General features: G+C 37.0%; 1 protein-coding gene across 3 annotated transcripts in view; it reads right to left on the bottom strand.

Moving 5' to 3' along the window:
- The window catches only part of frmd5a (FERM domain containing 5a), a 141,827-nt gene that overhangs the window by 14,719 nt on the left and 116,533 nt on the right, over positions 1–10,575 (bottom strand). The window lies entirely within an intron of this gene.

The raw sequence follows: 10,575 nt of genomic DNA, 5'->3' as shown, positions 1-10,575 counted from the left end.
TATGCATTTGTTTATTGTGATGGTTACTTTTATTTGTTCTTTTTTTTACTCATTTATTCATGTTTCTTATTGTTGTTGGTATATAATTATTTAATTAATGTATGCATTAATTCATCGATTGACTGACAATTGAGATGTTTCACTGCATTTAGCAATATAAATGTATTCATGCATAACTGTCATATGACAAAACAAATTACATTTTGCTTGTTTTATTAAATTATATTTTTAGTACATAAAAAAGTTAGATAATTAAGTATTGGTCAGCATTTAATATTATTATTTTGTTTAAGTTTTGGGGTGGGCTAACAATGCAATTCATTCTGAGGTAATATTAATTTTTAAGGAGTGATACTTACATTTTTTTGAGTAAAAAATCAACAGTTTTCTCCAAAAGAGAGCTTCGAGCAGCTGCCGGTCTCCTTTGTGCAGACATTACAAACGCAGAGGAAAACTGTTCTAGGTTGTGCTGTCAAGTTACTGATGTTATGAAGTGTTAGTGCACCTGTCGCTCATATAATTTAAACTTATTACATGCAAGATCATGGAAAGATACTATAGTTTATGTAACAATCATAATGACAAAACAGAAAATATAAAGATCATTGGTTTGTGTACATCATAATATGACATAAAATTATATTTATACACAGGAAAAAAGAACAATAAAAAAGGCTAAATATCTTCATTATAGATCTTCATAATACATAAAAAAAGTTGTTGTTATAATATATGTCTAAGGGATGAAACGAGGTAAATTCATGAAGAAAAAGATGAAAACTTAAACGAGAAACTTTTTGGGTATAAAATAAAGAAATTAACAACATAATCAAGAGATGATGATTTTGGGGTTTCTTAATAAAAAAAATATTGTTATAAGAATAACACTGTTGGTCACATTAGTAGGGTTTCAAATATAACAACTTAAATCAACCCTAAATATATTATTCAGAAAATAAATGGGCAGATGTTTCTTCAACAATACCACAACAAAATGATCAAGTTTCATCAATATCAAGATATTTATAGATAGATGAATTAAACGTATTGTTCATATATTATAAGGTGTTGCGCTTGTGATGACGTGTAGTAGGTCACATGGTAACGTCAACATGGCAGATGTCCGGTTCGTATTCATACTCAACGAGATTTGGTTATAAAGTACCTACTCTTTTAGCGCTCCATGAGTAAGTACTTATTGAAATTAAGTACCAACTCATTAAGTATGCGGTTTGGAACGCAGCCAGTGAGATCCCACGCAGCATTTATGCCATTATAAATATCTCAATATCTCAGCTCTGGAAGGGTCTAGAGCCTCCATTTTTGCACTCAGGTCTAAGTCTCATGGCCCTCTATCAGAATCCAGAGTTTTGAGAAGATTGGGGATACTTAATTTTTCGCACAAAAAAAAAAAAAAAAAAATGTAAGGGGTAACACTGTCGTGTTTTTTTTCTAGTCAAAATTTTGAGTTTCGATCTCTCAGCTCTGTAAGGGTCTAGAGCCTCCATTTTTGCACTCAGGTCTAAGTCTCATGGCCCTCTATCAGAATCCAGAGTTTTGAGAAGATTGGGGATACTTAATTTTTCGCCCAAAAAAAAAAACGTAAGGGGTAACACTGTCGTTTTTTTTTCTAGTCGAAATTTTGATTTTCGATATCTCAGCTCTGGAAGGGTCTAGAGCCTCCATTTTTGCACTCAGGTCTAAGTCTCATGGCCCTCTATCAGAATCCAGAGTTTTGAGAAGATTGGGGATACTTAATTTTTCGCCCAAAAAAAAAAAAATGTAAGGGGTAACACTGTCGTTTTTTTTTTCAGGTCGAAATTTTGAGTTTCGATTTCTCAGCTCTGGAAGGGTCTAGAGCCTCCATTTTTGCACTCAGGTCTAAGTCTCACGGCCCTCTATCAGAATCCAGAGTTTTGAGAAGATTGGGGATACTTAATTTTTCGCCCAAAAAAAAAAACGTAAGGGGTAACACTGTCGTTTTTTTTTTCTAGTCAAAATTTTGATTTTCGATATCTCAGCTCTAGAAGGGTCTAGAGCCTCCATTTTTGCACTCAGGTCTAAGTCTCATGGCCCTCTATTAGAATCCAGAGTTTTGAGAAGATTGGGGATACTTAATTTTTCACCCAAAAAAAAAAACATAAGGGGTAACACTGTCGTTTTTTTTTCTAGTCGAAATTTTGATTTTCGATATCTCAGCTCTGGAAGGGTCTAGAGCCTCCATTTTTGCACTCAGGTCTAAGTCTCATGGCCCTCTATCAGAATCCAGAGTTTTGAGAAGATTGGGGATACTTAATTTTTCGCCCAAAAAAAAAAAATGTAAGGGGTAACACTGTCGTTTTTTTTTTCAGGTCGAAATTTTGAGTTTCGATTTCTCAGCTCTGGAAGGGTCTAGAGCCTCCATTTTTGCACTCAGGTCTAAGTCTCACGGCCCTCTATCAGAATCCAGAGTTTTGAGAAGATTGGGGATACTTAATTTTTCGCCCAAAAAAAAAAACGTAAGGGGTAACACTGTCGTTTTTTTTTTCTAGTCAAAATTTTGATTTTCGATATCTCAGCTCTAGAAGGGTCTAGAGCCTCCATTTTTGCACTCAGGTCTAAGTCTCATGGCCCTCTATTAGAATCCAGAGTTTTGAGAAGATTGGGGATACTTAATTTTTCACCCAAAAAAAAAAACATAAGGGGTAACACTGTCGTTTTTTTTTCTAGTCGAAATTTTGATTTTCGATATCTCAGCTCTGGAAGGGTCTAGAGCCTCCATTTTTGCACTCAGGTCTAAGTCTCACGGCCCTCTATCAGAATCCAGAGTTTTGAGAAGATTGGGGATACTTAATTTTTCGCCCAAAAAAAAAAAAAAAAATGTAAGGGGTAACACTGTCGTTTTTTTTTTCTAGTCAAAATTTTGATTTTAGATATCTCAGCTCTAGAAGGGTCTAGAGCCTCCATTTTTGCACTCAGGTCTAAGTCTCATGGCCCTCTATCAGAATCCAGGGTTTTGAGAAGATTGAGAATAATTAATTTTTCACCCAAAAAAAAAAACGTAAGGGGTAACACTGTCGTTTTTTTTATTCGGGTAAAAATTTTGAGTTTCGATCTCTCAGCTCTGGAAGGGTCTAGAGCCTCCATTTTTGCACTCAGGTCTAAGTCTCATGACCCTCTATCAGAATCCAGAGTTTTGAGAAGATTGGGGATACTTAATTTTTCGCCCAAAAAAAAAACCGTAAGGGGTAACACTGTCGTTTTTTTTTCTAGTCGAAATTTTGATTTTCGATATCTCAGCTCTGGGAGGGTCTAGAGCCTCCATTTTTGCACTCAGGTCTAAGTCTCATGACCCTCTATCAGAATCCAGAGTTTTGAGAAGATTGGGGATACTTAATTTTTCGCCCAAAAAAAAAAAAACGTAAGGGGTAACACTGTCGTTTTTTTTTTCTAGTCGAAATTTTGATTTTCGATATCTCAGCTCTGGAAGGGTCTAGAGCCTCCATTTTTGCACTCAGGTCTAAGTCTCATGGCCCTCTATCAAAATCCAGAGTTTTGAGAAGATTGGGGATAATTAATTTTTCACCCAAAAAAAAAACATAAGGGGTAACACTGTCGTTTTTTTTTTCTAGTCGAAATTTTGATTTTCGGTATCTCAGCTCTGGAAGGGTCTAGAGCCTCCATTTTTGCACTCAGGTCTAAGTCTCATGACCCTCTATCAGAATCCAGAGTTTTGAGAAGATTGGGGATACTTAATTTTTCGCCCAAAAAAAAAAAACGTAAGGGGTAACACTGTCGTTTTTTTTTCTAGTCGAAATTTTGATTTTCGATATCTCAGCTCTGGAAGGGTCTAGAGCCTCCATTTTTGCACTCAGGTCTAAGTCTCATGGCCCTCTATCAGAATCCAGAGTTTTGAGAAGATTGGGGATACTTAATTTTTCGCCCAAAAAAAAAAAACGTAAGGGGTAACACTGTCGTTTTTTTTTTCTAGTCAAAATTTTGATTTTCGATATCTCAGCTCTACAAGGGTCTAGAGCCTCCATTTTTGCACTCAGGTCTAAGTCTCATGGCCCTCTATCAGAATCCAGAGTTTTGAGAAGATTGGGGATACTTAATTTTTCACCCAAAAAAAAAAAAACATAAGGGGTAACACTGTCGTTTTTTTTTCTAGTCAAAATTTTGATTTTCGATATCTCAGCTCTAGAAGGGTCTAGAGCCTCCATTTTTGCACTCAGGTCTAAGTCTCATGGCCCTCTATCAGAATCCAGAGTTTTGAGAAGATTGGGGATACTTAATTTTTCACCCAAAAAAAAAAAAACAAGGGGTAACACTGTCGTTTTTTTTTCAGGTCGAAATTTTGATTTTCGATATCTCAGCTCTGGAAGGGTCTAGAGCCTCCATTTTTGCACTCAGGTCTAAGTCTCATGACCCTCTATCAGAATCCAGAGTTTTGAGAAGATTGGGGATACTTAATTTTTCGCCCAAAAAAAAAAAACGTAAGGGGTAACACTGTCGTTTTTTTTTTCTAGTCGAAATTTTGATTTTCGATATCTCAGCTCTGGAAGGGTCTAGAACCTCCATTTTTGCGCTCAGGTCTAAGTCTCATGACCCTCTATCAGAATCCAGAGTTTTGAGAAGATTGGGGATACTTAATTTTTCGCCCAAAAAAAAAAAACGTAAGGGGTAACACTGTCGTTTTTTTTTCTAGTCGAAAATTTGATTTTCAATATCTCAGCTCTGGAAGGGTCTAGAGCCTCCATTTTTGCATTTAGGTTTAAGTCTCATGGCCCTCTATCAGAATCCAGAGTTTTGAGAAGATTGGGGATACTTAATTTTTCACCCCAAAAAAAAAACATAAGGGGTAACACTGTCGTTTTTTTTTTGTAGTCGAAATTTTGATTTTCGATATCTCAGCTCTGGAAGGGTCTAGAGCCTCCATTTTTGCACTCAGGTCTAAGTCTCATGACCCTCTATCAGAATCCAGAGTTTTGAGAAGATTGGGGATACTTAATTTTTCGCCCAAAAAAAAAAACGTAAGGGGTAACACTGTCGTTTTTTTTTCTAGTCGAAATTTTGATTTTCGATATCTCAGCTCTGGAAGGGTCTAGAGCCTCCATTTTTGCACTCAGGTCTAAGTCTCACGGCCCTCTATCAGAATCCAGAGTTTTGAGAAGATTGGGGATACTTAATTTTTCGCCCCAAAAAAAAAACGTAAGGGGTAACACTGTCGTTTTTTTTTTCTAGTCAAAATTTTGATTTTCGATATCTCAGCTCTAGAAGGGTCTAGAGCCTCCATTTTTGCACTCAGGTCTAAGTCTCATGGCCCTCTATTAGAATCCAGAGTTTTGAGAAGATTGGGGATACTTAATTTTTCACCCAAAAAAAAAAACATAAGGGGTAACACTGTCGTTTTTTTTTCTAGTCGAAATTTTGATTTTCGATATCTCAGCTCTGGAAGGGTCTAGAGCCTCCATTTTTGCACTCAGGTCTAAGTCTCACGGCCCTCTATCAGAATCCAGAGTTTTGAGAAGATTGGGGATACTTAATTTTTCGCCCAAAAAAAAAAAAAATGTAAGGGGTAACACTGTCGTTTTTTTTTTCTAGTCAAAATTTTGATTTTAGATATCTCAGCTCTAGAAGGGTCTAGAGCCTCCATTTTTGCACTCAGGTCTAAGTCTCATGGCCCTCTATCAGAATCCAGGGTTTTGAGAAGATTGAGAATAATTAATTTTTCACCCAAAAAAAAAAACGTAAGGGGTAACACTGTCGTTTTTTTTATTCGGGTAAAAATTTTGAGTTTCGATCTCTCAGCTCTGGAAGGGTCTAGAGCCTCCATTTTTGCACTCAGGTCTAAGTCTCATGACCCTCTATCAGAATCCAGAGTTTTGAGAAGATTGGGGATACTTAATTTTTCACCCAAAAAAAAAAAAACATAAGGGGTAACACTGTCGTTTTTTTTTTCTAGTCGAAATTTTGATTTTCGATATCTCAGCTCTGGGAGGGTCTAGAGCCTCCATTTTTGCACTCAGGTCTAAGTCTCATGACCCTCTATCAGAATCCAGAGTTTTGAGAAGATTGGGGATACTTAATTTTTCGCCCAAAAAAAAAAAACGTAAGGGGTAACACTGTCGTTTTTTTTTTCTAGTCGAAATTTTGATTTTCGATATCTCAGCTCTGGAAGGGTCTAGAGCCTCCATTTTTGCACTCAGGTCTAAGTCTCATGGCCCTCTATCAAAATCCAGAGTTTTGAGAAGATTGGGGATAATTAATTTTTCACCCAAAAAAAAAACATAAGGGGTAACACTGTCGTTTTTTTTTTCTAGTCGAAATTTTGATTTTCGGTATCTCAGCTCTGGAAGGGTCTAGAGCCTCCATTTTTGCACTCAGGTCTAAGTCTCATGACCCTCTATCAGAATCCAGAGTTTTGAGAAGATTGGGGATACTTAATTTTTCGCCCAAAAAAAAAAAACGTAAGGGGTAACACTGTCGTTTTTTTTTCTAGTCGAAATTTTGATTTTCGATATCTCAGCTCTGGAAGGGTCTAGAGCCTCCATTTTTGCACTCAGGTCTAAGTCTCATGGCCCTCTATCAGAATCCAGAGTTTTGAGAAGATTGGGGATACTTAATTTTTCGCCCAAAAAAAAAAAACGTAAGGGGTAACACTGTCGTTTTTTTTTTCTAGTCAAAATTTTGATTTTCGATATCTCAGCTCTACAAGGGTCTAGAGCCTCCATTTTTGCACTCAGGTCTAAGTCTCATGGCCCTCTATCAGAATCCAGAGTTTTGAGAAGATTGGGGATACTTAATTTTTCACCCAAAAAAAAAAAAACATAAGGGGTAACACTGTCGTTTTTTTTTCTAGTCAAAATTTTGATTTTCGATATCTCAGCTCTAGAAGGGTCTAGAGCCTCCATTTTTGCACTCAGGTCTAAGTCTCATGGCCCTCTATCAGAATCCAGAGTTTTGAGAAGATTGGGGATACTTAATTTTTCACCCAAAAAAAAAAAAACATAAGGGGTAACACTGTCGTTTTTTTTTTCAGGTCGAAATTTTGATTTTCGATATCTCAGCTCTGGAAGGGTCTAGAGCCTCCATTTTTGCACTCAGGTCTAAGTCTCATGACCCTCTATCAGAATCCAGAGTTTTGAGAAGATTGGGGATACTTAATTTTTCGCCCAAAAAAAAAAAACGTAAGGGGTAACACTGTCGTTTTTTTTTTCTAGTCGAAATTTTGATTTTCGATATCTCAGCTCTGGAAGGGTCTAGAACCTCCATTTTTGCACTCAGGTCTAAGTCTCATGACCCTCTATCAGAATCCAGAGTTTTGAGAAGATTGGGGATACTTAATTTTTCGCCCAAAAAAAAAAACGTAAGGGGTAACACTGTCGTTTTTTTTTCTAGTCGAAATTTTGATTTTCGAAATCTCAGCTCTGGAAGGGTCTAGAGCCTCCATTTTTGCACTCAGGTCTAAGTCTCATGGCCCTCTATCAGAATCCAGAGTTTTGAGAAGATTGGGGATACTTAATTTTTCACCCAAAAAAAAAAACATAAGGGGTAACACTGTCGGTTTTTTTTTTCTAGTCGAAATTTTGATTTTCGATATCTCAGCTCTGGAAGGGTCTAGAGCCTCCATTTTTGCACTCAGGTCTAAGTCTCATGACCCTCTATCAGAATCCAGAGTTTTGAGAAGATTGGGGATACTTAATTTTTCGCCCAAAAAAAAAAAAACGTAAGGGGTAACACTGTCGTTTTTTTTTTCTAGTCGAAATTTTGATTTTCGATATCTCAGCTCTGGAAGGGTCTAGAGCCTCCATTTTTGCACTCAGGTCTAAGTCTCATGGCCCTCTATCAGAATCCAGAGTTTTGAGAAGATTGGGGATACTTAATTTTTCGCCCAAAAAAAAAAACGTAAGGGGTAACACTGTCGTTTTTTTTTCTAGTCAAAATTTTGATTTTCGATATCTCAGCTCTAGAAGGGTCTAGAGCCTCCATTTTTGCACTCAGGTCTAAGTCTCATGGCCCTCTATCAGAATCCAGAGTTTTGAGAAGATTGGGGATACTTAATTTTTCACCCCCAAAAAAAAAAACATAAGGGGTAACACTGTCGTTTTTTTTTCAGGTCGAAATTTTGATTTTCGATATCTCAGCTCTGGAAGGGTCTAGAGCCTCCATTTTTGCACTCAGGTCTAAGTCTCATGACCCTCTATCAGAATCCAGAGTTTTGAGAAGATTGGGGATACTTAATTTTTCGCCCAAAAAAAAAAACGTAAGGGGTAACACTGTCGTTTTTTTTTCTAGTCAAAATTTTGATTTTCGATATCTCAGCTCTAGAAGGGTCTAGAGCCTCCATTTTTGCACTCAGGTCTAAGTCTCATGGCCCTCTATCAGAATCCAGAGTTTTGAGAAGATTGGGGATACTTAATTTTTCACCAAAAAAAAAAAAACGTAAGGGGTAACACTGTCGTTTTTTTTTCTAGTCAAAATTTTGATTTTCGATATCTCAGCTCTGGAAGGGTCTAGAGCCTCCATTTTTGCACTCAGGTCTAAGTCTCATGACCCTCTATCAGAATCCAGAGTTTTGAGAAGATTGGGGATACTTAATTTTTCGCCCAAAAAAAAAAAACGTAAGGGGTAACACTGTCGTTTTTTTTTTCTAGTCGAAATTTTGATTTTCGATATCTCAGCTCTGGAAGGGTCTAGAGCCTCCATTTTTGCACTCAGGTCTAAGTCTCATGGCCCTCTATCAGAATCCAGAGTTTTGAGAAGATTGGGGATACTTAATTTTTCGCCCAAAAAAAAAAAACGTAAGGGGTAACACTGTCGTTTTTTTTTCTAGTCAAAATTTTGATTTTCGATATCTCAGCTCTAGAAGGGTCTAGAGCCTCCATTTTTGCACTCAGGTCTAAGTCTCATTGCCCTCTATCAGAATCCAGAGTTTTGAGAAGATTGGGGATACTTAATTTTTCACCCAAAAAAAAAAAACATAAGGGGTAACACTGTCGTTTTTTTTTTCAGGTCGAAATTTTGATTTTCGATATCTCAGCTCTGGAAGGGTCTAGAGCCTCCATTTTTGCACTCAGGTCTAAGTCTCATGACCCTCTATCAGAATCCAGAGTTTTGAGAAGATTGGGGATACTTAATTTTTCGCCCAAAAAAAAAAACGTAAGGGGTAACACTGTCGTTTTTTTTTTCTAGTCGAAATTTAGATTTTCGATATCTCAGCTCTGGAAGGGTCTAGAACCTCCATTTTTGCACTCAGGTCTAAGTCTCATGACCCTCTATCAGAATCCAGAGTTTTGAGAAGATTGGGGATACTTAATTTTTCACCCAAAAAAAAAAAAACGTAAGGGGTAACACTGTCGTTTTTTTTTCTAGTCGAAATTTTGATTTTCGATATCTCAGCTCTGGAAGGGTCTAGAGCCTCCATTTTTGCACTCAGGTCTAAGTCTCATGGCCCTCTATCAGAATCCAGAGTTTTGAGAAGATTGGGGATACTTAATTTTTCACCCCAAAAAAAAAAACATAAGGGGTAACACTGTCGTTTTTTTTTTTTGTAGTCGAAATTTTGATTTTCGATATCTCAGCTCTGGAAGGGTCTAGAGCCTCCATTTTTGCACTCAGGTCTAAGTCTCATGACCCTCTATCAGAATCCAGAGTTTTGAGAAGATTGGGGATACTTAATTTTTCGCCCAAAAAAAAAAAACGTAAGGGGTAACACTGTCGTTTTTTTTTTCTAGTCGAAATTTTGATTTTCGATATCTCAGCTCTGGAAGGGTCTAGAGCCTCCATTTTTGCACTCAGGTCTAAGTCTCATGACCCTCTATCAGAATCCAGAGTTTTGAGAAGATTGGGGATACTTAATTTTTCGCCCAAAAAAAAAAAACGTAAGGGGTAACACTGTCGTTTTTTTTTTCTAGTCGAAATTTTGATTTTCGATATCTCAGCTCTGGAAGGGTCTAGAGCCTCCATTTTTGCACTCAGGTCTAAGTCTCATGGCCCTCTATCAGAATCCAGAGTTTTGAGAAGATTGGGGATACTTAATTTTTCGCCCAAAAAAAAAAAACGTAAGGGTTAACACTGTCGTTTTTTTTTCTAGTCAAAATTTTGATTTTCGATATCTCAGCTCTAAGGGTCTAGAGCCTCCATTTTTGCACTCAGGTCTAAGTCTCATGGCCCTCTATCAGAATCCAGAGTTTTGAGAAGATTGGGGATACTTAATTTTTCACCCAAAAAAAAAAAAACATAAGGGGTAACACTGTCGTTTTTTTTTCAGGTCGAAATTTTGATTTTCGATATCTCAGCTCTGGAAGGGTCTAGAGCCTCCATTTTTGCACTCAGGTCTAAGTCTCATGACCCTCTATCAGAATCCAGAGTTTTGAGAAGATTGGGGATACTTAATTTTTCGCCCAAAAAAAAAAAAACGTAAGGGGTAACACTGTCGTTTTTTTTTTCTAGTCGAAATTTTGATTTTCGATATCTCAGCTCTGGAAGGGTCTAGAACCTCCATTTTTGCACTCAGGTCTAAGTCTCATGACCCTCTATCAGAATCCAGAGTTTTGAGAAGATTGGGGATACTTAATTTTTCGCCCAAAAAAA

This window comes from Pimephales promelas, chromosome 10 (genome assembly GCF_988280905.1).
Source record: "Pimephales promelas chromosome 10, fPimPro1.hap1.1, whole genome shotgun sequence".
Classification (NCBI taxonomy): Eukaryota; Metazoa; Chordata; class Actinopteri; order Cypriniformes; family Leuciscidae; genus Pimephales; species Pimephales promelas.
This window is presented reverse-complemented; position numbering and strand designations above follow the sequence as displayed.